The sequence below is a fragment of the Mesoplodon densirostris genome, chromosome 15, assembly GCF_025265405.1.
Source record: "Mesoplodon densirostris isolate mMesDen1 chromosome 15, mMesDen1 primary haplotype, whole genome shotgun sequence".
NCBI lineage: Eukaryota > Metazoa > Chordata > Mammalia > Artiodactyla > Ziphiidae > Mesoplodon > Mesoplodon densirostris.
The window spans coordinates 70868034-70895037 of record NC_082675.1 but is presented as its reverse complement, the minus strand read 5'-3'; the positions used below and the strand labels follow the sequence as shown (position 1 = coordinate 70895037).

Sequence of the window (27004 nt, the reverse complement as noted above, 5' to 3'; positions counted from 1 at the left end):
GAAATTACATGAGGATACAAGAAAACCAATCTCACCTCTGTGATGACACCCTCAATACTATGCAGCAATACTATACACCCTCTACCAGGCAGCTTCCTGGTAGAATTAAACTGCAATTATACAATTCTTCCTTCTCTCTCCTATCACATCATTTCACAGAACTCTTCCTTCTGACTTCAGGAACAGCCCAAGATAGAATTCTGAAATAAATGAATGTTGCTGTTGCTTCTTTTCCAAACAGACAGGAACATCTTTCCGCTCTTACTGGCAACAACCTTTAGGCACTCATGACCCTCTGCTCATCAAGTCTTGACCTTCTTGGGTTCCTCCCCACCTTTAAAACTTTTCCAATCTATTCTCTTTCTCTGCTTCTAGAAAATGTTAATCTAACTTGATTTATACTTCTGGAAAAAAATAATACAACTTGGCTTACATGTCTCCAAGCCCCAGACTGATACAGACAGTTAATCTGATAAACAAATCTCTGTGAATATATTCACCAAGATTCCCTTCTCTTTGTTTTTTGTGAGATCTATTTGGCATAGTTACCCAGAAGATTACTTCTGATTTTGCTTACAGTTTAGTAACAAGACACTTGAACAGGTGGGGCTTTTCTAACTTCTGAAAATTATACTCAAAAGCAAAGGACTTTTTTCTTATCTGTAGATATATCTTTGGAGGGATCTAAAAGACAATGACAAGAGTTAAGAAATCATTTTTAACCTCAAATAAAAAGTTATCAATCAGCTCCCAACACACATACCCAAGGAATCCCAAATAAAACTGGTATAGAAAATTATTTATGAAGAATGGTGCTGAAATAACCTAAAAGTTTTAAAATATCTCTTCAATTTGTAATTAGTCCATAGGTAATTTCTTACAAATGAAGCAATAAAGACAAAATACTTACACTTTTTTGTTGAAAATGTCTCATGTAGCACTTTTTAACTGGCCAGATATCTACCAGGTTTCAAAGATAAGAATTACCTGATAATAGAGCTGCAAGAGGGCTGGAAGATCTTGGAGTTCAGCCTTGTCATTTTAAGATTGAGGAATTTTGTGTCCAAAGAGGGGAAGTGATCAAATCAGCTGGGTGGTAGAACCCAGTTTCCTTTCAGTCTAATACCGTCTCTATAATTAGCTTATTAATAGTGACTTTGTAGAAAGATGGACAGCCTAGTAGGAAGTCAAGCAAATGTCTTTTGAAAACAAAGTGAAACAAAGATATCAAAGACTTGGATTTGGAAAAGATCCTAGATATGATGCCTGAAGCCATCTGAGACTTACTGAACTTTCAGGGGCAAAGTCTGGGAGCCTGACTTTTTGGTCAAATGTCAAGTAATCTTTATTCAAACATGTTTGAGAAATAGTTTGCTACCCAATGATCCCAAGCATGCACATGGAGTGTCTTCATATTTTAGGGAAGAAAATTGTGTGTGTGTAAAGAAACTAAAATTTTCTCAAATGAAAAAATGGGTAAGTTTTTAATTGCTTATTCCTTCAATAAGCACTACTGAGTCTCTGTTATACCCAAGCATTGTGCAAGAGGCTGAGTGCTCAATGGTGAATAGAAGAGTCAAGATTCCTGCTCTCTTGGAGCAGAGTAACACGTATACGAATTACCTCTTAAAATAGTTTTTGATCCTAAAATAGTTTTTGATCGTTTCTAAAGTTCTCTTATAGATGCATTCTTTAGCTAAAAGTTTCCATGGGAATCCATGGAAGCAACGTAAAATGGCCTTTGGATCTAGAGAATAAAAAAGGTGTGAAAAAACTAGGGAAGGGATTGATTCTAGGAAGGAGTAAAAGACAACGCTTTAACCCTCCATAATGAAACTAAGGCAGTGAAACTATAGCTTCTGTGACAATATAAGTAGAGTGATCATGTAGTTTATCACTCCAAACCAAAATACTTCTGAGAGCAAAAGGAAGCAGTATTAATAATTTAATTTTGCAGAGACAACACTATCCCATGTAAACCAGGACATGTGGTCACTTAGCAATCAAGAACCCATGTGAGTTAGGAGATTCACTAGTACTAACCATGACCACTGGATAAGTCAATGCATTTAAAAATTGATTCAATATCGCTAGTGAACAAATATTCAATTAGAATACATAGTTTACTTGAGCTTTAAAAAAATCTAGTATGGTGTGGCAGTGTACTAACACACGCATATTTATATTCTGCCCTGAAGTTCCAGAACCACTGAGAAGGTAAAATTCTGAGTGTATATCATGAAGTCACTGACAAAATAACATCAAAGTCCCACCCTCATTGTCATTAGCTGATGAACTGTTTCAAGAGCCAAAGTAAATCACTATGCACTTAAATCTTCAGCATAAATTTAGAACTTTGTTTTTCCAAAGAATACTTTTTGTGCTTTTTTCACATCACAAACCAACAGCTAGAGAGGGGCACACCTGGATTACTACAACAGGCAAAGAAATGCAGGCAACTCTCATTGGTATGCTGAATATCTCCTAGAAAAGCTCTTTGATATCTGCATAATTTTAAGGCAAAAAAATGTGGAAGTCTATATTAATTGAGAGTGGTTGATGGTCTTTTAACAACTGGTAGGTTTCTTTTTGGCCGAAGAATGCAGAGCCTGTTAAACTGTCATCTGTTATAAAATGAACCACACTGTAGTCTTAAAGATTACAACAAAATTAATTTATTGATCAAGTCACCCACTTCAAATACTTCCATGACTGAAATTTCACCGTGATCTGATATTAATCAAAACACCGATTTTTTTGGATGGCTCTGAACCGAGATGGCGGAGTAGAAGGACATGCTCTCACTCCCTCTTGCGAGAACACCAGAATCACAACTAGCTGCTGGACAATCATCGACAGGAAGACACTGTAACTCACCGAAAAAGATACCCAAAAGCAAAAGACAAAGGAGAAGCCACAATGAGATAGTAGGAGGGGCACAATCACAGTAGAATCAAATCCCATAACTGCGGGGTGGGTGACTCACAGACTGGAGGACACATACCACGGAAGTCCACCCACTGCAGTGAAGGCTCTGAGCCCCACGTCAGGCTTCCCAACCTGGGGGTCTGGCAACAGGAAGAGGAATTCCTAGAGAATCAGACTTTGAAGGCTAGGGGGATTTGACTGCAGGACTTCGACAGGACTGGGGGAAACAGAGACTCCACTCTTGGAGGGCACACATAAAGTAGCGTGCACATCGGGACCCAGGGGAAGGAGCAGTGACCCCAGGGGAGACTGAACCAGACCTACATGCTAGTGTTGGAGGGTCTCCTACAGAGGCGGGAGATGGCTGTGTCTTCCCAGACACTGGCAGAAGCAGTTCCGGGAAGCACTCCTTGGCGTGAGCCCTCCCAGAGTCCACCACTAGCCCCAACAAAGAGCCCAGGTAGTATCCAGTGCTGGGTTGATTCAGGCCAAACAACCAACAGGGAGGGAACCCAGCTCCAACAATCAGCAGTCAAGTGGATTAAAGTGTTACTGAGCTCTGCCCACCAGAGCAACAGTCAGCTCTACCCACCACCAGTCCCTCCCATCAGGAAACTTGCACAAGCCACTTAGATAGCCTCATCCACCAGAGGGCAGACAGCAGAAGCAAGAAGAACTACAATCCTGCAGCCTGTGGAACAAAAACCACATTCACAGAAAGATAGACAAGATGAAAAGGCAGAGGGCTATGTACAAAATGAAGGAACAAGATAAAACCCCAGAAAAACAACTAAATGGAGTGGATATTGGCAACCTTCCAGAAAAAGAATTCAGAATAATGATAGTGAAGATGATCCAGGACCTTGGAAAAATAATGGAGGCAAATATCGAAAAGATACAACAAATGTTTAACAAAGATCTAGAAGAATTAAAGAACAAACAAACAAAGATGAACAGTACAATAACTGAAATGAAAACTACACTAGAAGGAATCAATAGCAGAATAACTGAGGCAGAAGAACGGATAAATGACCTGGAAGACAGAATGGTGGAATTCACTACTGCGGAACAGAATAAAGAAAAAAAAAAAAAAGAAATGAAGACAGCCTATGAGACCTCTGGGATAACATTAAGTGCAACAACATTTGCATTATAGGGGTCCCAGAAGGAGAAGAGGGAGAGGAAGGACAAGAGAAAATATTTGAGGAGATTATAATCGAAAACTTCCCTAACATGGGAAAGGAAATGGCCACCCACATCCAGGAAGCGCAGAGAGTCCCATACAGCATAAATTCAAGGAGAAACACACCGAGACACAGTAATCAAATTGGCAAAAATTAAAGACAAACAAAAATTATTGAAAGCAGCAAGGGAAAAATGACAAATAATATACAAGGGAACTCTGATAAGGTTAACAGCTGATTTCTCAGCAAAACACTACAAGTCAGAAGGGAGTGGCATGATATACTTCAAGTGATGAAAGGGAAGAACCTAAAACCAAGATTACTCTACCAAGCAAAGATCTCATTCAGATTTGATGGAGAAATCAAAAGCTTTACAGACAAGCAAAAGCTAAGACAACTCAGCACCAGCAAACCAGCTCTACAGCAAATGCGAAAGGAACTTCTCTAAGTGGGAAATACAAGAGAAGAAGAGGACCTACAGAAACAAACCCAAAAGAATTAAGAAAATGGTCATAGGAACATACATATCGATAATTACCTTAAACGTGAATGGATTACATGCTCCAACCAAAAGACACAGGCTTGCTGAATGGATACAAAAACAAGACCCATATGCTGTCTACAAGAGACCCAATTCAGACCTAGGGACACATATAGACTGAAAGTGAGGGGATTGAAAAAAGATATTCCATGCAAATGGAAATCAAAAGAAACCTGGAGTAGCAATACTCATATCAGATAAAATAGACTTTAAAATAAAGAATGTTACAAGAGACAAAGAAAGACACTACATAATGATCAAGGGATCAATCCAGGAAAAAGATATAACAATTATAAATATATATGCACCCAACATAGGAGCACCTCAACACATAAGGCAATTGCTAACAGCCATAAAAGAGGAAATCAACAGTAACAGAATAATAGTGGGTGATTTAACACCTCACTTACACCAATGGACACATCATCCAAAATGAAAATAAATAAGGAAACACAAGGTTTAAGTGACACAATAGACCAGATAGACTTAACTGATATTTATAGGACATTCCATCCAAAAACAGCAAATTACACTTTCCTCTCAAGTGCGCATGGAACATTCTCAAGGATAGATCACATCTTGGGTGACAAATCAAGCCTCAGGAAATTTTAAAAAATTGAAATCATATCAAGCATCTTTCAGACCACACACTAAGAGATTAGAAATGAATTACAGGGGAAAAAAACATTAAAAACACAAACACATGGAGGCTAAACAATACGTTACTCAATAACTAAGAGATCACTGAAAAAATCAAAGAGGAAATAAAAAAATACCTAGAGACAAATGACAAAGAAAGCACGATGATCCAAAACCTATGGGATACAGCAAAAGCAGTTCTAAGAGGGAAGTTGATAGCTACACAAGTGTACCTCAAGAAACAAGAAAAATCTCAAATAAACAATCTAACCTTACACCTAAAAGAACTAGAGAAAGAAGGACAAACAAAACCCAAGGTTAGCAGAAGGAAAGAAATTATAAAGATCACAGCAGAAAAAAATGAAAAGAATAGCAAAGATCAATAAAACTAAAAGCTGGTTCTTTGATGAGATAAACAAAATTGATGAACCATTAGCCAGACTCATCAAGAAAAAGAGGGAGAGGACTCAAGTAAATAAAATTAGAAATGAAAGTGGAGAAGTTACAACAGACACCGCAGAAATACAAAGCATCCTAAGAGACTACTACAAGCAACTCTATGCCAATAAAATGGACAACGTGGAAGAAATGGACAAACGCTTAGAAAGGTATAACCTTCCAGGACTGAAAAAGGAAGAAATAGAAAATATGAACAGACCAATCACAAGTAATGAAATTGAAACTGTGATTAAAAATCTCCCAACAAACCAAAGTCCAGGACCAGATGGCTTCACAGGTGAATTCTATCAAACATTTAGAGAAGAGCTAACACCCATCCTTCTCAAACTCTTCCAAAAAATTGCAAAGGGAGGAACACTCCCAAACTAATTCTATGAGGCCACCATCACCCTGATACCAAAACCAGACAAAGATACTACAAAAAAAGAAAATTACAGACCAATATCACTGATGATTATAGATGCAAAAATCCTCAACAAAATACTAGCAAACAGAATCCAACAACACATTAAAAGGATCATTCACCATGATCAACTGAGATTTATCCCAGGGATGCAAGGATTCTTCAATATACACAAATCAATCAATGTGATAACACCATATTAACACATTGAAGAAAAATAACCATATGATGATCTCAATAGATGCAGAAAAAGCTTTTGACAAAATTCAACACCGATTTATGATAAAAACTCTCCAGAAAGTGGGCATAGAGGGAACCTACCTCAACACAGTAAAGACCATATATGACAAACCCACAGCAAACATCATTCTCAGTGGTGAAAAACTGAAAGCATTTCCTCTAAGATCAGGAACAAGACAAGGATGTCCACTCTCACCACTCTTATTCAACATAGCTTTGGAAGTCCTAGCCACGGCAATCAGAGAAGAAAAAGAAATAAAAGGAATAGAAATTGGAAAAGAAGAAGTAAAACTGTCACTGTTTGCAGATGACATGATACTATACATAGAGAATCCTAAAGATGCCACAAGAAAACTAGAGTTAATCAATGAATTTGGTAAAGTTGCAGGATACAAAATTAATGCACAGAAATCTCTTGCATTCCTATACACTAATGATGAAAAATATGAAAGAGAAATTAAGGAAAAACTCCCATTTACCATTGCAACAAAAAGAATAAAATATCTAGGGAGACAAAAGACCTGTATGCAGAAAACTATAAGACACTGATGAAAGAAATTAAAGACGATACCAACAGATGGAGAGATATACCATGTTCTTGGATTGGAAGAATCAACATTGTGAAAATGGCTCTACTACCCAAAGCAATCTACAGATTCAATGCAATCCGTATCAAATTACCAATGGCATTTTTTATGGAACTAGAACAAAAAAATCTTAAAATTTGTATGGAGACACAAAAGGCCCCAAATAGCCAAAGCAGTCTTGAGGGAAAAAAAAGGAGCTGGAGGAATCAGACTCCCTGACTTCAGACTATACTACAAAGCTACAGTAGTCAAGACAATATAGTACTGGCACAAAAACAGAAACATAGATCAATGGAACAAGATAGAAAGCCCAGAGATAAACCCACGCACCTATGGTCAACTAATCTATGACAAAGGTGGCAAGGATATATAATGGAGAAAAGACAGTCTCTTCAATAAGTGGTGCTGGGAAAACTGGACAGCTACATGTAAAAGAATGAAATTAGAACACTCCCTCACACCATACACAGAAATAGACTCAAAATGGATTCGAGACTTAAATGTAAGACTAGAAACTATAAAACTCTTAGAGGAAAACATAGGAAGCACACTCTTTGACATAAATCACAGCAAGATCTTTTATGGTCCACCTCCTAGAGTAATGGAAATAAAAACAAAAATAAACAAATGGGACCTAATGAAACTTAAAAGCTTTTGTGCAAAGGAAACCATAAACAACACGAAAAGACAACACTCAGAATGGGAGAAAATATTTGCAAACAAATCAACGGACATAAGATTTATCTCCAATATATATAAAGAGCTCATGCAGGTCAATATTAAAGAAACAAACAACCCAATCTAAAAATGGGCAGAAGACCTAAATAGACATTTCTCCAAAGAAGACATACAGAGGGCCAAGAAGCACATGAAAAGCTGCTCAACATCACTAATAATTAGATAAATGCAAATCAAAACTACAATGAGGTATCACCTCACACTGGTTAGAATGGGCATCATCAGAAAATCTACACACAACAAATGCTGGAGAGGGTGTGGAGAAAAGGGAACCCTCTTGTACTGTTGGTGGGAATTTAATTGATTCAGCCACTATGGAGAACAGTTTGGACGTTTCTTAAAAAACTAACTAGAATTACCATATGATCCAGCAATCCCACTACTGGGCATATACCCAGAGAAAACCATAATTCAAAAAGACACATGCACCCCAATGTTCACTGCAGCACTATTTACAATAGCCAGGTCATGGAAGCAACCTAAATGCCCATCGACAGACAAATGGATAAAGAAGATGTGGTACATATATACAATGGAATATTACTCAGCCATAAAAAGGAACGAAATTGGGTCATTTGTTGAGATGTGAATGGATCTAGAGACTGTCAGACAAAGTGAAATAAGTCAGAAAGCAAAAACAAATATGGTATATTAACGCACGTATGTGGAACCTAGAAAAAGGTACAGATGAACTGGTTTGCAGGGCAGAAATAGAGACACAGATATAGCAAACAAACGTATGGACACCAAGGGGGGAAAGTGGGGGGGGGGGGCGGGGGGCGTGATGTGATGAATTGGGAGATTGGGATTGACATGTATACACTGTGTATAAAATTGATGACTAATAAGAACTTGCTGTATAAAAAAAAAATTAAGGAAAAAAACCCCAAAAAACAAAGAGGCCAGCATCAGAAGAAAAAAAATAAAAATCAAAACACCTTTGTATTTGTGCTTTGACCTTTCAGTGTGATGACAACTAATATGACAGATCCAGCTCTGTCATCTTTAGCAATTTTTTTTGGCCAGGACATTATCATAGTAAACTATGTTGTATTGTGATTGAAATGATAACCCAACAGACAGCAGATTTCAAAGGCTGTATTTCCTATTAAACTTGATAAGATAATCATTCAAAATGCATAGAAGTTGTAAAAGAAGTTTTTAGGTATTAAGTCAAAATCAAACCAATGCACTGACTATGTGCAAAAAGTGATCAAAGTGAGAGAGTGAAAAAACTAAAACTATCTTCACATTTGTTTGAGAATCTACCTCTCTTGCCCTTCCCAACAAAAAATCAAAAGCTTAAATAAATTAAGAGGTTTTTTTCCTTTCACATAAAGAGAAAGCTGCAGGAGGGCAGTTCAGATATAGATGAGAGATAAGAAAACTAAAGTTTCATCTCTTGTTGAAGAATGTCAGTAGAGCACACTAAATGTGTGCTGCTCTATACCTGGCTAGTTACTGACTCAGCCACATCTTGTTAATATTACTGACATTTCTTGTGAAGGGGTGCCTGTTCTAGCACACACCTCACTGATTGTGTCTAATCCTCCTAATACCTTCTTGAATTAAGTATCATTATCCCATTTTCCTGATGAAATACCAAAGCATTTAGCGATAGTTAGTTTTAAGATAAGTCTGTGGCTCTGCATTCATTCACCCAAGAAGTGGTTAACAAATACTTTCTATATTCACTGTGTCACTTTAGATGCTGAGAAAATTTGGGAAAGGGAGGAGAGGGAAAAATATTTAGAAGTTTAATCTCTTATGGATAGAAATAAATTAAAAAAAACACAACTAGAGATTCTTGTGACATGCCTCAGAATATATCAAGGCAGCAGGGTTGTTTACTAATAGCAGGAAAGGAGTGTCATTAATACCTGGAGCAGACTTGCCTACTAGGGAGAAGATGCTGGAATTTAGACCCAACTTATATCATAGGCTTAGAAATTCCTGGGCAGAAGGCAAGACTTACAAGCTTTGCAGACTGAATCTCTGTCTGCGGTTCAGGCAAATGATCAGCATGAGAGAATTCAAAGAAAAATATCACGGCTTCTCAACAGGTACCATTGAATTGGAGAATGGGTCAGGAGTTTGAGCATTCATTGCCATCTACGCCATGATTTGCCCACAGGTATCAGTGCTCTAGCAGCTGGATAGATGAGACTCCAATCCTAAGGGATGGAGACAAGGCTTCCAGTCCTATTGGCGAACCCTAGGAAACAAGCTTATTGCTAGAACAGAACCTCAGATCCAGGAGGATCTCAGGCCTACAGAATGAGTCACAGAGAAAGGATTTGGACTTGTAAATGCCATAATCATAATTTAGTTCTCAGATCTAGGGTACCATTAAATATTGGGATGAGCACTGATCCCCAGACCACAATGAAAGTAGTACTAGTCATTCAAATTCTTCCAATACATGATAGAATTGCACTTTCTATCTTCCTCTATTTCTTCTCAGCCTACTTGAGGTGAGGTTTACTCTGGCCAGAGTTGTCAGTAGAAGGTGTATCACTTTGAGACTGGAGCATTATAATGTCGAGACAAGTCATAAGCCATGGTCAGTGGCAATGTTCCACAAAGAGGCCAGATTCCATTAGCCTGAGCCTCAGAAAATGATAATGGCGCAGAGCCCATAAGTGGGCTCTGGTGACCAGTAACGGGCAAGTAGTGTGACTGAGAAATAAACCTTTGTTGTCATAAGCCTTTACAATACCTGTGCTGCTTGTTACTGCAGCAAAACCTAAGCTATCTTGACTAAAACAGGGCTCCAAGTGGTCAGCAAAGGGTTGTTATACCTCATCTCAAGGTTGAAACATTAGATATCAGGGCACAGTAGATGAACTAAGACTCTGGCATAGCACTCTAATGTTCAAAATTGGGCTTTACCTATCTGATCTGTCTCAGTCGTGGTGGCTCTGGAATTTGGGCAGGACAGAAACTGCTGTGAGATGCTGGAGTAGACTCGATTAGGAGGAATGTGGTGAAACGTACAGTAAATATGCAGAGAGGGATGTTGTTCAAAATACACGTAGAGCAAAAGCAGTGACAAATGCAGAAAAAAGCCAGTCACTGAAGGCTTCTCGGAGGTATGAATCTTGAGCCAGATCTTAAAATATATTGGAGGTTGGCAAAAAGAAGTAAAAGTGGGCATCATGAGTGAAGAGAGTCTTTGAGAGAGGAGTAGAATTTGGAAAAATAATGTGTGTTGTCAGGAAGATGCCCGAGAACAGCCTGATTGTGGGCAAGAACTACAGACGTGACACTTCTTACTGATTGTCAGGCTCTGAATTAAAGGCTCTCATAAATCTCCTCCTCTGGTGACTGCAGTAGCCTCATCACTAGCCTCCCCAGTGACCCACTGACCCACTGAGACCCACTGAGACCCACTGACTACAACATCTAAATTTGCACCAAAAGTGGTTAAGGCAAAAAAATATCCCAATGTTTACTCATAAAGTAAAAGAACATTACAATGCAGGACAATAAAGAATCTTAGCATTCTTTAATTTTCACCTTTACGTGAAGGGATGAAGGACAGGAATTCTTCATCATTTATAAATGATTTATAAATATTTTATATATCAGATGATTTATAAATATATATATTTCAGCATTTTACTGTTATTTTTACAAATGTCACATTTTAGTCTTCAGAACAATTCATGGGGGGTGAGTTTAGTTTTCAATCCAGCATTTGGCACAGTGCCCAGGACAAGAACTTAATAAATGTTCAATGAAAAAAGATCTCATTTTTTTTGTATGTGCCTTTCCCCCCAGCTTTGTTGAGATATAACTGGCATATAATATTGTATAAGTTTAAGGTGTACAATGTGATGATTTGATACACATATACATTGTGAAATGTTTACCCCAAAAAAGTTAGTTAACACATTCTTCACCTCACATAATTACCATTTTGTTGTTGTTGCAGTTATGGTGAGAACATTAAAGGTCTACTCTCATAGCACTTTTCAAGCATACAATACAATATTGTTAATTATAGTCACTATGCTGTTATTAGATCCCAGAAATGTATTCACCTTATAACTGAAAGTTTTTACCCTTTGAACATCTCCCCATTTCCCCACCCTCAGCCCCTGGCAACCACCATTCTACTCTCTGCTTCTATGAGTTTGAAATTTTTAGATTCTACATATAAGTGAAATCAGACAGTGTTTGCCTTTCTCTGTCTGACTTATTTCACTTAGTATAATGTCCTCATGGTCTGCCCATGTTGTTACAAATGGCAGGGTTTACCTCCTTTTTATGGCTGAATAATATTCCATTGTATACATATATCATTTTCTTTATTGGTGGGCACTTATGTTGTTTCAATGTCTTGGCTATAGTGAATAAGGATGCAATGCATATGGAAGTGCAGATATCTCTTCAAGATAGTGATTTCATTTCCTTTGGACATATACCTAGAAGTGGAATTGCTGGATCATATGGTAGTTCTGTTTTTAATTTTATTTTGAGGAACCTCTATACTGTTTTGCATAATGGCTGTTATCAATTTACCCTTTTTTCCACATCCTTCCCAGCACTTTGTTATCACCTATCTTTCTGACAATAGCCATTCTAACAGGTATGAGGTGATATCTCATTGTGTTTCATTTGTATTTCCTTGATAATCAGTGATGCTGAGCACCTTTTCATGTACTTGTTGACCATCTGTATGTCTTCTTCAGAGAAATGTCTATTCAAGTCCTTTGTCCATTTTTATTTAATTTGCATTTCCTTGCAAATCAAATCACCTCACACCAGTCAGAATGGCCATTATCAAAAAGTCTACAAACAGGGCTTCCCTGGTGGCGCAGTGGTTGAGAGTCCGCCTGCTGATGCAGGGGACACGGGTTCGTGCCCCGGTCCGGGAGGGTCCCACATGCCGCAGAGTGGCTGGGCCTGTGAGCCATGGCCGCTGAGCCTGCGCGTCTGGAGCCTGTGCTCCACAATGGGAGAGGCCACAACAGTGAGAGACTCGCATACCACCAAAAAAAAAAAAAAAAAAGTCTACGAACAATAAACGCTGGAGAGGGTGTAGAGAAAAGGGAACCCTCCTACACTGTTGGTGAGAATGTAAATTGGTACAACCACTATGGAGAACAGTAAGGAGGTTCCTTAAAAAACTAAAAGTAGAGCTACCATGTGATTCTGCAATCCCACTCCTGGCATATATCCAGAGAAAACCATAATTCAAAGCAGGAATAGAGATGCAGACGAGAATGGACTTGTAGACATGGGGGGAAGGGGAGGGTGGGATGAACTGAGAGAGTAGCATTGACATATATACACTACCATGTGGAAAATAGATAGCTAGTGAGAAGCTGCTGTATAGCACAGGGAGATCAGCTCGGTGCTCTGTGATGACCTAGAGGGGTGGGATGGGGAGGGTGGGAGGGAGGGGATGCAGGTATACATATAGTTGATTCACTTTGTTGTACAGCAGAAACTAACACAACATTGTAAAGCAATTATAATCTAATGAAGATAAAAAAAAAAAGATACACGCACCCCAATGTTCACTGCAGCACTGTTTACAATAGCCAAGATGTGGAAGCAACCTAAATGTCCATCAGCAGAGGAATCGATAAAGAAGATGTGGTACATATATACAATGGAATATTACTCAGCCATAAAAAAGAATGAAATAATGCCATTTCAGCAACAAGGATGGACTTAGAGATGATCATACTAAGTGAAGTAAGTCAGACAGAGAAAGACAAATATAATATGATACTGCTTATATGTGGAATCTAAAAAAAATGATACAAATGAACTTATTTACAAAACAGAAACAGACTTACAGACTTAGAAAACAAATTTATGGTTACCAAAGGGGAAAGGTAGGGGGAAGGGATATATTAGGAGTTTGGGATTAACATATGCACACTACTATATATGAAATAGATAATCAACAAGGTCCTACAAGGACCTATAGCACAGGGAACTCTACTCAAATTCTGTAATAACCTAAATGGGAAAAGAATTTGAAAAAGAATAGATATCTATATATGTATAAATTAATCACTTTGCTGTATACCTGAAACTAACACATTGTAAATCAACTATACTCCAATATAAAACAAAATTTCAAAAAAGAAAAAAAATCTAAAAAAAAATAATAAAATTTGCATTTTTTTTCCTTCCAGTTTTATTAAGATATAATTGACATACAACATTGTATAAGTTTAAGGTGTACAGCATAAGGATTTGACTTACATACATCATTAAATCATGATTTGTATTTTTAAATTAAGTGTACTGGGTAAGAGTCAATCAAGTAGACAAAAATTAGGCAGTGACGCTATATTGCCAGCTTTGCCATGACCTTTCAGGACTGTGCACCAATGAACACTGATCCATTCATTCATTCATGCATCCAGCTAGTATTCCCTGAGCTTTATTCTGTGCCAGGCCTGTGTTAAGCACTTCATAAGCATTTTACCACTTAATCCTCATGACTACATTTATGAGCAGGTAGCACTTAGTGGCCCCATTTCACTCAGAAGAAAACTGAGCTTCTGAAGTGTAAGTAACTTGCCCAAAGTCACACAACCAGTGAGTAACTGAGCCTCAGTTTTCTGAAAACTATGCTTCTTTGAAAACCCAAGTTGACTGCCAGCCCTTAGATGCAGCCTCTCCACATGGCCTCAGGCAGAGCCTCCCCTGCCATCTGCTTACTCCATCCCCTCCGTCTTGCCTTTAAATGATTCTCAAATCAGGCATCTGTAACTGTCTTCCCATCTCTCTTTCTTTCTAAGATTTGAGAAAAGCCCAATGGAGAAATCTTTTTTTTCACCATTAGCTCTTAGCTAAAAAACTAGAAAATTAAACAAAGATGAAAAGAAAGTATAAACACCTAACATCCACAAGGCCAGAAAGTATAATGGAGGATTCTTTCTTCTCTCTCATTTTTGATAATAACAATTTAGGTTTAAGTAACACGTGAAAATTAATATAATTAAAATTAGAGAGAAAGTGTTCCTCACCAGGCTCAGTGTTGAATGACCCCAGGTCATGCCTTCCCTTCTCTGGGTGTCCAGGCCCTGTGCAGATGCAGCCCCACCCAAAGTCCATGCCACCCACAGGGCCAGGCCATCTGGGGCCTCCCAGTCCCTAATGACCAGAGATGCCTTGTGTCTCAGTGGGTGGAGCTTCACACTTTGTCCAGGTAAGTGCAGTTGCCGTAAAATCCAGGTCAGCACACAGAAAAACCTTGCTCCAGGGATTAAGGGAGGAGCTGTGGAGAGATGAAGATCCAGGCCATAAGAATTACCACAGGTTTGGGTGTTCAGGTTTTTGGTCCTGGAGTAAGACTCAGTCTGTTACTGGCTTCTAGGCCTAGGATCCAAAATGGTGACCACAAAGCCATCCCTATCCCATGATTAGAGACTGTCATCTTTCCATCAAAGAGGGCCTCCAGCACCCTTCCTTAAGTAGGAAGAAAAGGCATCTGTTTCCCAAACCTAGGAAAAGAGTCATTTATTTATATTTATTTAACAAACACTTAAATAGTACTTAATGAGTCCTCGGCAAATGTTCTAAGCACTTTATGAACATTAGCTTATTTAATTCTCAGAACAATCTTAGCAGATATTTTCCTGATTTTACTGACAAGGCACCATTTTTGAGGCACAGAGGGGTTAAACAGCTGGTTGGGGTCACACAGCTAGGAAGCAGTGAAGCCACCATATATACCTAAGCAGTCTGGTTTCAGAGTCCCTTCTTTTAATCACCACACTATGCTGCCTCATATTTTAAAATAACATAATATTTTCATATTAAAACAATGTCCCAAATTCCTGAAACACTGGCAAAAATGTTAACAGTCTTTCAAACCTAGCCAGTTCTCTAGATCCTATAAAAACCCAGAGTGGTTCCTGCAGAGTCTCCCTGCTGACAGCCTCTCTATCCCCCACTCAGCTAGTATCTCGTTTCCTAACCTTCTTCATGGTCCTCCCTTCAGCAACAGCTTTCCATTTCCTGATGAACTGAGTTCTGACTCCTCCTGTCTGGCTTTCAAAGCCCAGTGGTCCCATCTCTCAACTGTTCAACTGTATTTCTCATGACCCTCCTCTCCTGCACACACCTTTTAGCCAAGCCAAGCCCATCTCCTCAGGGCACGGAGACCACCCCATGGGGACTTCCCCGAAAGCCTCAGCTTCTTCGAGTTTCCTTGCAGCCAGATTCCTCCTCTGAGCTGGGGTCAGAGTTTTCAATTACGCACAAATGAACTCTGACTTGAACTGCTCACTCCACTTCTTGTCTCCTTCCAAGTATGTATCCAGCATTGAGCCTCAAGCTGGACTGTCCAGAGGTCAGATCTCCTTGTGTGCTCCCTTCTCTGTCCCTTTGCTCTCCTTACTCCTCCTTGCTGTCCCCACGTACTTATTTTATTTTCTTTCTTTTCTTCTAACGTAAGTGCAGGGGGTCGGGTTAAACTTATCAGTTCATAGCACATCATCATTGGTCCTTGCACGGCTCTCATTTTATTCACCTTTATCTTTGCATCTCCATCCCATTCTCCTCCATCTTATACAGTAAGTTGTTTTGCAAAATGAGTATGATTGTTTTAGATTCTTCCTGTTTTCGTTATGCTTTTAAGACCCATCGATAGTGCACTCGGTGCATTAATTTAACTGCTGTTTGTGCAGCCACCCTACTGAACCATCTACGCCCTCAGGTGGATATTCAGGTTCTCTCCAGCTTCCGGTCACTGCGAATGATGTTACAATAAATACCTTGTACAAGTCCCTTGACGGAGCTGAAGAAAAGTTTCTTTGGTATATATGTACCTAGGAGCAGAATTGCTGAGGCAGAGATTTGTATGTCCTTAATTCAAACACATAGTACCAGGGCCTCCCTGGTGGCGCAGTGGTTGAGAGTCCGCCTGCCGATGCAGGGGATACGGGTTCGTGCCCCGGTCTGGGAGGATCCCATATGCCGCGGAGCGGCTGGGCCCGTGAGCCATGGCCGCTGGGCCTGCGCATCCGGAGCCTGTGCTCCGCAACGGGAGAGGCCACAACAGTGAGAGGCCCGCGTACCGCAAAAAAAAAAAAAAAAAAAAAACCACATAGTACCAGATTCTGTGTAGAATCTCTGCCACCTCTGCCAGAACTTCCCCAGCTTTGTACTTATCCAGTGCACTAGGCCTTTAATTCTGAAGAAACACCTCAGGAACTCTGAAATAAAACCAATGCCCAAGGGCTTCCCTAGTGGTACAGTGGTTAAGAATCCGCCTGGCAATGCAGGAGACATGGGTTTGAGCCCTGGTCTGGGAAGATCCCACATGCCATGGAGCAACTAAGCCCATGTGCCACAACTACTGAGCCTGCGCTCTAGAGCCCGCGAGCCACAACTACTGAAGCCCGTGCGCCTAGAGCCCGTGCTCCCAACAAGAGAAGCCACCACAATGAGAAGCCCGCGCACCGCAACAAAGAGTAGCCCCCGCTCGCCACAACCAGAGAAAAGCCCACGTGCAGCAACGAAGACCCAATGCAGCCAAAAATAAAATACATAAAATTAAAACAAAACAAAACAGAACAAAAAACCAATGCCCAAGCCCTACCCAGAACATTTAGATCCGAATCTTTTAGGGTAGGGCCTGGGTGTTCAGGTTTTTGTTTTCGTTTTTTAAAAATCTTTCCAGGTGATTCTAAAGCACAGCCAGTATTGGGAATCTCTGGTATAAAGGATTACCGTATTGTTTTAATTTGCCTTTTTCTCTGTTTACTCATGATTTTGAATGTCTTTTCATATACTTGTTAACTTTGGGGGTTTCTTCTTTAGTAAATTGTTCTCCAGCACATTGGCATGCTTAAAAGTACATTTAAATGATGATCAGCTACAGGCCTATATAGGCTGTACCCTCAGACGGTGCTCTCTTAGCCAGTGGTCTGCCCTGGCTGACTGACCAGGGCCAGGAGCTGGGGGATGTGCCTCACAGCTGTTATGGTGGAAGCTCTACTGTCATCACTGACAGGAGGTCGATGAGAGACAGTTACTAGCCCCACCCAGGCATGTCCTGTAAGTAGCTGCTGGGCTACCTTTGCAGCAAAGAACTCTGGGTGTCTACAAGTGAGCTGGCAAATGCAAGGCTATCATCTTCATCCATATTGCCAGCAGCTAAGCCTGATAGCTTGGGGCTTTGAATGTATGCAACACCTGAGACTGGGCTGGAGACCTGCTCAAAGGTTCAGACTCAGGATGCAAACTCACTGTGCTGCATGGAAGCAGTGCAGGTAGGCACGATTCACTTCTTTGTTCTCCACCTGTGCTCTTAGCGTGGTGTACTGGCTAAGGGCTCTGGCTCTGTTATCCCTCAAAGCTAAGAAACTGTAAGAGTCTACAGTAATGTTTGAGACCTGGTCCCAAAGGCCCTAAATGACCGTAACATCTTTTAAACTAACAATTCAAACTACAACTTGCCTCATGTAATTCTGTACCAATCACAGTGAATGTGGGATGTGGCTATATTTTAATGTAATACGAGATGGGTTGGAAACATCAACAGCGTGAATGCCTCTGGGATATAAAGGTCTTAAAATGGTCCTAGAAAACCTGTGAGCCTAAGAAGGTATCAGAGTGACACTTAAGCTCCCACTTTTCTATGTCTTTGGAACTCAATTTGTCAGTTGAAGAGATATTGTAGAATGTATGTTAATCACTTCAGTCCTGTAACCCAGCATGGGTCTCAGCCTTGGCTGCATATCAGAATCACCTGGAGAGCTTTCAAAACTTCCACTGCTGGGGCTCCCTCCCACCCCAGTCATATACATCTCTCTGGAGGTGGTACTCAGAGAATCAGTATATTTTTAACTCCCAGGTGATTTCAATGAACAGAAAGTTCGACAACTGCTGAATTTAAGAAGGCCTTCATCGTTCTCTCTTCGCTTGCTCTTAACTTCACCAGAACCCAGCTATGAGACGAAGGCTCTTGTGGGAGACAAAGGCCAAATGGACCCCAGTTAAGCTATGTTTGTACCAGGGAGTTGTCTTTCTAAAAGACTTTGCTGGATCATCTATTGAAAGACACACTGCTAAACTCTTAATTGCTAACAATACTGAAAGCATTAGGGTGACAATGTTTTGATTCAGGAATTTTTTTCTGATATGTCACAGTTGGAAATGTATGATTCCAAATTCACAATGGCAATTCCAAGACCATTTCAAGATATCAACAAGCATGGACCTGAAGCCAACAATTCCATAGATTCACAGGGAACTGAGAAATAAGGCTTTTCTCTAAAGTGTGGCCTCAGTCTTCAATCTGAACTTCAGAATCAGAAGAAAAGTTGAAATTTATCACCTTCGAGTCTTTTGAACAGGAGGTGTGGGATGGAAGATTCCAAGAGGAGGAGTAATCAACATTCTTCCACTGAGGCTTCTGTCAGAAATCACCCACAGGAGAAGAACGACCAAACTCATGAATCATGGCTATATAGTTTGCAATATTTCTTTATCAAGATAAATATTGGTTTGAGAAAAATGGTTTTGTCCTATATATGACTGATTTAAACATCACCTATTTTGCATTAAAATCATGAGCAAATTTCAGAATCTTAAATTTCAAACCCCTAAAACCAAGTTCAGTAACATTTTCATTTCTCAAATTAATAATGAGATTGTGAGTCTCTTGTTTAACAATTTCTTTTTGGGGAAAGGAAAATCAGTACAATCAAAATTAGTCCTGAATTTGCCAATGATTCTTCCCAGTTTTGAACGTTAGTCTGTGTTCGATACTCAGCTGTAGCAAGTATTGGGTTGGCCAAAAGGTTCATTCGGTTTTTTCATAAGATGGCTCTAGTAGCGCTTAGTTGTCTTTAACTTCATTCGAAACAACTTTGTTGACTGTATCCTGACAGCTGTCATATCAGTGTGCATTTTAAAAAAAACTTATCAAAATTGGTGAATTTTTGTGTAGCCATTTTAATATTGAAGATGGAAGGAGAAAAGCAACATTTTCGGCATATTATGGTTTATAATTTCAAGAAAGGTAAGAACGCAACTGAAACTCAAAAAAAAGGTTTGTGCAGTGTATGAAGAAGGTGCTGTGACTGATCAAACGTATCCAAAGTAGTTTGCGAAGTTTCGTGCTGGAGATTTCTCACTGGACGATGCTCCACAGTCAGGTAGACCAGTTGAAGTTGATAGTGATCATTTCGAGACATTAATTGAGAACAATCAACATTATACCACATGGGAGATAGCCGACATACTCAAAATATCCAAATCAAGCATTGAAAATCATTTGCACCAGCTTGGTTATGTTCATTGCTTTGATGTTTGGGTTCCACATAAGTTAAGTGAAAAAAACCTTCTTGACCATATTTCCACATGCGATTCTCTACTTAAACGTAATGAAAATGTTCTGTTTTTAAAACAAATTGTGACGGGCAATGAAAAGTGGATACTGTACAAATGTGGAATGGAAGAAATCATGGGGCAAGTGAAATGAACCACCAATAACCACACCAAAGACTGGTCTTCATCCAAAGAAGGTGATGTTGTGTATATGGTGGGATTGGAAGGGAGTCCTCTATTATGAGCTCCTTCCGGAAAACCAAACAATTAATTCCAACAAGTACTGTTCCCAATTAGACCAACTGAAAGTGGCACTTGACGAAAAGTGTCCAGAATTAGTCAACAGAAAACGCATAATCTTCCATCAGGATAATGCAAGACCATGTGTTTCTTTGATAACCAGGCAAAAACTGTTACAGCTTGGCTGGGAAGTTCTGATTCATCCGCTTTATTCATCAGACATTGCACCTTCGGATTTCCACTTATTTCAGTCTTCATAAAATTCTCTTAATGGAAAAAATTTCCATTCCCTGGAAGACCATATAAGGCACCTGGAACAGTTCTTTGTTCAAAAAGATAAAAAGTTTTGGGAAGATGGAATTATGAAGTTGCCTGAAAAATGGCAGAAGGTAGTGGAACAAAAGGGAGAATACATTGTCCAGTTCTTGGTGCAAATGAAAAATGTGTCTTTTATTTTTACTTAAAAACCAAAGGAACTTTTTGCCCAACCCAATATTTCTCCTCTATCATTTCCATTTGCTAAACAAAGTTAATCAAAATGAAAGAAGATAAAACTTATCCAGACTTTTAAGAATATTTTATTTTCTGAATTAGATTTTCTAAGTTTTATATCAAAAAATTCCAATTAATAACTATATTCTTATTCTGTTTAGGGCAAAGTTAAAATTATAGAGCTTCCATATTCACAAGGAAAAATTAATGCTGATTGACTTTTTAAAATCTTAAAATCTATAGGACATTCTTAATAAGTAATTTGGTTGTCTGATAGACTGTAATTTATTACCAGCATGTTCTAAATGCAATTTATACAAAAGACTACTTCATCCAAAGTCATTTCCAGAACATAGTGATATTTGAACACAGCACGCATAACGGGAGACTATAATTTAGAATGAATGAATGGGCTGTGTCACGATGGGCCAGTGGGTCCTGAAAGCAGAGCTGAATTTCAGTGCGACCTTTGCATCTGGATTCACTAACATGCACTATCTTCTGCCCCAATGTTTTGCCTTCCTCTCTGTCTCCTAACTTCTCTTTATTCCAATAAACAACTTGAATGAAATTTTTTTGTTGTCATTACCTCTTTTAACAATTTGCTGGATGATAGATTCAGGACAGGCCTTCAGCTGTGATCTGCTTGCAAAGGCTGATGTGCTCAGGAAGCCTGGAAGACTGTGAGAACATATCCTCAGCCACTCTGCTCCATAGGACACCAGCTGACCCAAAAGACACCCAAAGTTCCAACGGTCAGCACCATTCCTCTGATATCCTCCTAAAAATATCTGAAATGCAGTTTCTGTTCCATCAGCACATTTTCTTCTTTGTTTTCTGTATTACTAACAACTTTTTTTCCTGATGCAGCTCTGGACTGCTTCTTACTAAAAAGAATAAAAACTTTTTATGGGAAATTTAAAAAAAAATAATATATATATATATATTTTTTATACAGCACGTTCCTATTAGTCATCAATTTTATACACATAGGTGTATACATGTCAATCCCAATCGCTCAATTCATCCCAACACCACCACCACCACCCCACCGCTTTCCCCGCTTGGTGTCAATACATTTGTTCTCTACATCTATGGCTCTATTTCTGCCCTGCAAACCAGTTCATCTGTACTATTTTTCTACATTCCAAATATATGCATTAATATACAATATGTGTTTTTCTCTTTCTGACTTACTTCACTCTGTATGACAGTCTCTACATCCATCCACGTCTCAACAAATGACCCAATTTCATTCCTTGTTATGGCTGAGTAATATTCCATTGTATATATGTACCACATCTTCTTTATCCATTCCTCTGTTGATGGACATTTAGGTTGCTTCCATGTTTTGGCTATTGTAAATAGTGCTGCAATGAATACTGGGGTGCATGTATCCTTTTGGATTACAGTTTTTTCCAGATATATGCCCAGGACTGGAATTGCTGGATCATATGGTAGTTCTTTTTTTTTTTTAACATCTTTATCTGAGTATAATTGCTTTAGAATGGTGTGTTAGTTTCTGCTGTATAACAAAGTGAATCAGCTCTTCATATACGTACACCCCCATTTCTCCTCCCTCTTGCGTCTCCCTCCCACCCTCATTATCCCATCACTCTAGGTGGACACAAAGCATGAAGATGATCTTCCTGTGCCATGCACCTGCTCCTCACTAGCTATCTATTTTACATTTGGTAGTATATATATGTCCATGCCACTCTCTCACTTCATCCCAGCTTCCCCTTCCCCGTCCACATATTCTCAAGTCCATTCTCTACATCTGCGTCTTTATTCCTCACCTGCACACAGGTTCTTCAGAACCTTTTTTTTTAGATTCCATATATATGTGTTAGCATACGGTATTTGTTTTTCTCTTTCTGACTTACTTCACTCTGTATGACAGACTCTGGGTCCATCTACCTCATTACAAATAACTCAGTTTCATTTCTTTTTATGGTTGAATAATATTCCATTGTATATACGTGCCACATCTTCTTTATCCATTCATCTGTCGATGGACACATAGGTTGCTTCCATGTCTTAGCTATTGTAAATAGTGCTGCAATGAACATTGTGGTACATGACACTTTTTGAATTATGGTTTCCTCAGGGTATATGAACAGTAGTGGTATTGCTGGGTCATAAGGTAGTCCTATTTTTAGTTTTTTAAGGAACCTGCATACTGTTCTCCATAGTGGCTGTATCAATTTACATTCCCACCAACAGTGCAAGAGGGTTCCCTTTTCTCCACACCCTCTCCAGCATGTACTATTTGTAGATTTTTTGATGATGGCCATTCTGACCGGTGTGAGGTGATACCTCACTGTAGTTTTGATTTGCATTTCTCTAATGATTAGTGATATTGAGCATCCTTTCATGTGTTTGTTGGCAATCTGTATATCTTCTTTGGAGAAATGTCGATTTGGGTCTTCTGCCCATTTTTGGATTGGGTTGTTTGTTTTTGATATTGAGCTGCATGAGCTGCTTGTAAATTTTGGAGATTAATCCTTTGTCAGTTGCTTCATTTGCAAATATTTTATCCCATTCTGAGGGTTGTCTTTTCATCTTGTACAAAGCTACAGTAATCAAGACAGTATGGTACTGGCACAAAAACAGAAATATAAATCAATGGAACAGGATAGAAAGCCCAGAGATAAACCCATGCACATATGGTCACCTTATTTTTGATAAAGGAGGCAAGAATATACAATGGAGAAAAGACAGCCTCTTCAATAAGTGGTGCTGGGAAAACTGGACAGCTACATGTAAAAGAAGGAAATTAGAACACTCCCTAACACCATTCACAAAAATAAACTCAAAATGGATTAAAGACCTAAATGTAAGGCCAGACACTATAAAACTCTTAGAGGAAAACGTAAGCAGAACACTCTATGACAAAAATCACAGCAAGATGGGGCTTCCCTGGTGGCGCAGTGGTTGAGCGTCCACCTGCCAATGCAGGACACACGGGTTCGAGCCCTGGTCTGGGAAGATCCCACATGCCACAGAGCAGCTGGCCCCATGAGCCACAGTTACTGAGCCTGCGCGTCTGGAGCCTGTGCTCCGCAACAAGAGAGGCCGCGACAGTGAGAGGCTTGTGCACCACGATGAGGAGTGGTCCCCACTTGCCACAACTAGAGAAAGCCCTCGCACAGAAACGAAGACCCAGCAGAGCCATGAATAAATAAATAAATAAATAACATTAAAAAAAAATCACAGCAAGATCCCTTTTGACCCACCTCCTAGAGGAATGGAAATAAAAATAAAAATAAACAAATGGGACCTAATGAAACTTAAAAGCTTCTGCACAGCAAAGGAATTCATTTCATTCTTGAAGGCAATTTTTTTCTAATGATTTAGAAGCATATGAAGGGTTAGATCTTAACATCATGTATTATGCTTCGCATCTTTATGCTTTTTCATTTGTCTTCTTGTAGTCTCTATATGGACTTCCCTGGTGGCGCAGTGGTTAAGAATCCACCAGCCAATGCAGGGGACATGGGTTCGATCCCTGGTCCGGGAAGATCCCACATGCTGCGGACCAACTAAGCTTGTGTGCCACAACTACTGAAGCCCCCACGCCCTAGAGCTCATGTGTCGCAAGTACTGAGCCCACGTGCTGCAACTACTGAAGCCCGTGTGCCTAGAGCCTGTGCTCCGTAACGAGAGAAAGTCCACTCAGCAACAAAGACCCAATGCAGCCAAAAAAAAAGAATCTATATAAGCCAAAATTTATTTTGTGGGTCCCCAAACTGCTCTTTTCTCAGTACCTTCATTTTAACCTAATGGTCATAATTGTTTCTAATAATAACTATAATTATCCTTCATATTTATATTAGTTTTCATACATATTATCTTGTTTGATCCTCAGAGCAATCTCATGAGGTAAATCCAGTTTATGGGGGAGGAGATTATGATTCCCATAGGGTTCAGGGGCTTATCAATGTCACACAGCTTGTAAGTGGGGAAAAAAAATCAGAACTGAAACGCGTCTTGGTTCATGAAAACAATGTTAAACAAAGATCTTCCTAAGGTGAATTTTCAGATATTTTTGGTGCTGGTTTTTTTTCTTTTGGTTTGTTTTTTTTGCAGTACGCGGGCCTCTCACCGCTGTGGCCTCTCCCGTTGCGGCGCACAGGCTCCAGACGCGCAGGCTCAGTGGCCATGGCTCACGGGCCCAGCCGCTCCACGGCATGTGGGATCTTCCCGGACCGGGGCACGAACCCATGTCCTCTGCATCGGCAGGCGGACTCTCAACCACTGCGCCACTATGGAAGCCCTGGTTTTACTTTTTTTAGAGACGTAAATTATTACATTATTGATACATCATTGTGAGAATTAGGCTGCAAGAGCATTTCCCATGAAGTTTTCTCGGGTTTAAGTAGTTTTGTATGCCTACCAAACAAATCACCCTTTAAGTCTCTCTCTCTCCACAAGTTGGCAAAGGCAAGGACTGGGAGTTATTCAGGAATGTCTAGTTTTATGTCTGGGACATAGTAAATACATCACATATTTTGATGAATGAATAAATGAATGCAAATTTGTTTCCAGCCTTTTCAAATACCTTTATATTGAGGCAATGTAAAAGGGACATGCCATAGAAATTATTTCCCTTATTTTATTGAAGAGAAAATTTATGCACAAAAAGTGTTACTCTGGGTCAGCATTGTTCAGTAGAGATATAATCCAAGCCACATACATAATCTTAGATTTTTTAGTAACCACGTTTTTTAAAACATTTTTTAGAAACAGTGAAATTAATTTAAATAACATATTTATTTGACCTAATATATCCAAATATTATCATTTGAATATTTCATAAATATTTTTTAAATTGTTAATGAGCTTTTTCCAGTAAGCGGCCTGAGGTGACCTCTAAAAATGGTTCACCATTCACTTGACCCAGAAAACCTCACAAATATGCAAATCAAGAGGTTCAAACCTTCGTGTTCACTTTAAGAACACTCGTGAAACTTCCCAGGCCATTAACGGTATGCATATCCTAAAAGCCACCAAGTATCTGAAGGATGTCACTTTACAGAAGCAATGTGTGCTATTCAGTCGTTACAGTGGTGGAGTTGGTAGGTGTGCCCAGGCCAGACAGTGGGGCTGGCCTCAAGAGTCGATGGCCCAAAAAGGCTGCTGAATTTTTATTGCACATGCTCGGAAATGCAGAGAGTAATGCTGAACTTAAGGGTTTAGATGTAGATTCTCTGGATATTGAGCACATCCAGGTGAACAAAGCCCCCGAGGTGCGGCACAGGACTTAACAGAGCTCATGGTCGGATCAACCCATTCATGAGCTCTCCCTGCCACACTGAGATGATCCTTACTGAAAAAGAATAGACTGATCTTAAATCAGAAAAGGAGGTTGCACAGAAGAAAAAGATACCCCAGAAGAAACTAAAGAAACAAAAACTTATGGCCCGGGAACAAATGCCGCCAAAAAAAAAAAAAAAAAGCAAGTAAAAATAAAAGCAGGAAAAAAATTGTTAATGAGATAGTTTGCATTCTTTCATTCATATGAAGATTTGGACACCTGTTGTATATTTAACACTTAAAACACATCTCAATTCAAACTAGCTACATTTCAGGTGCTCACCAGCTATGTGTGTCTATTGCACTGCATAGTACAGTCTTGGGATGCAGCAGAGAAAGAACATCAGCCTTCTTCTCTTCCCATTTCTCACCATCCCACAAATATTTACTAAGCACCCATCATCTTTTACCAGAGAGAAGGAAAATATCAAATGAGGCTCTCAACCTGTCACATATTTGAGAAACACTAAATTGAGAGATTGAATGTACAAATGGAACACATCAAACTTTACATCTCAGTAGAACTCTGACCCACAACTTCCAGCAGCAACTAGTCAGGAAAGGCAAACCACAATCAGCCTAGAATGGTCAGGACTTGGCCAATGACTGACAGCTTTCCTAATTTTTGCCCCTCTCCCAACTCAGGATCATTCAGAGAAGGCCAAATATGCTCCCCAAACCAACCATATAAGGTGACCTGATTCTAGTTTTCCTACCTCTAGCTTCCCCATGCCAACAGCCTTCAGGTTCACCTGAAGCCTTCCTTTTTTTCCCACTATAAAGCTTTCCCACTCCCCTACATCCTCTGAGTCTCTACCAAACACAAGTGATGGTGGCTGACACCCTTGCTATATAGTGAGTTCTGAATGAAGAGCCTCTGTTTATTCTCACACGGGTGGTCTTCGTTTATCTCCACAAAATC

The 27004-nt window shown here is 39.5% G+C and overlaps 1 pseudogene; it reads left to right on the top strand.

Moving 5' to 3' along the window:
• Positions 1-14857: 14857 nt before the first annotated feature.
• On the top strand, positions 14858-26109 carry LOC132502510 (large ribosomal subunit protein uL22-like; annotated as a pseudogene).
• The last annotated feature ends 895 nt before the right edge of the window (positions 26110-27004 follow it).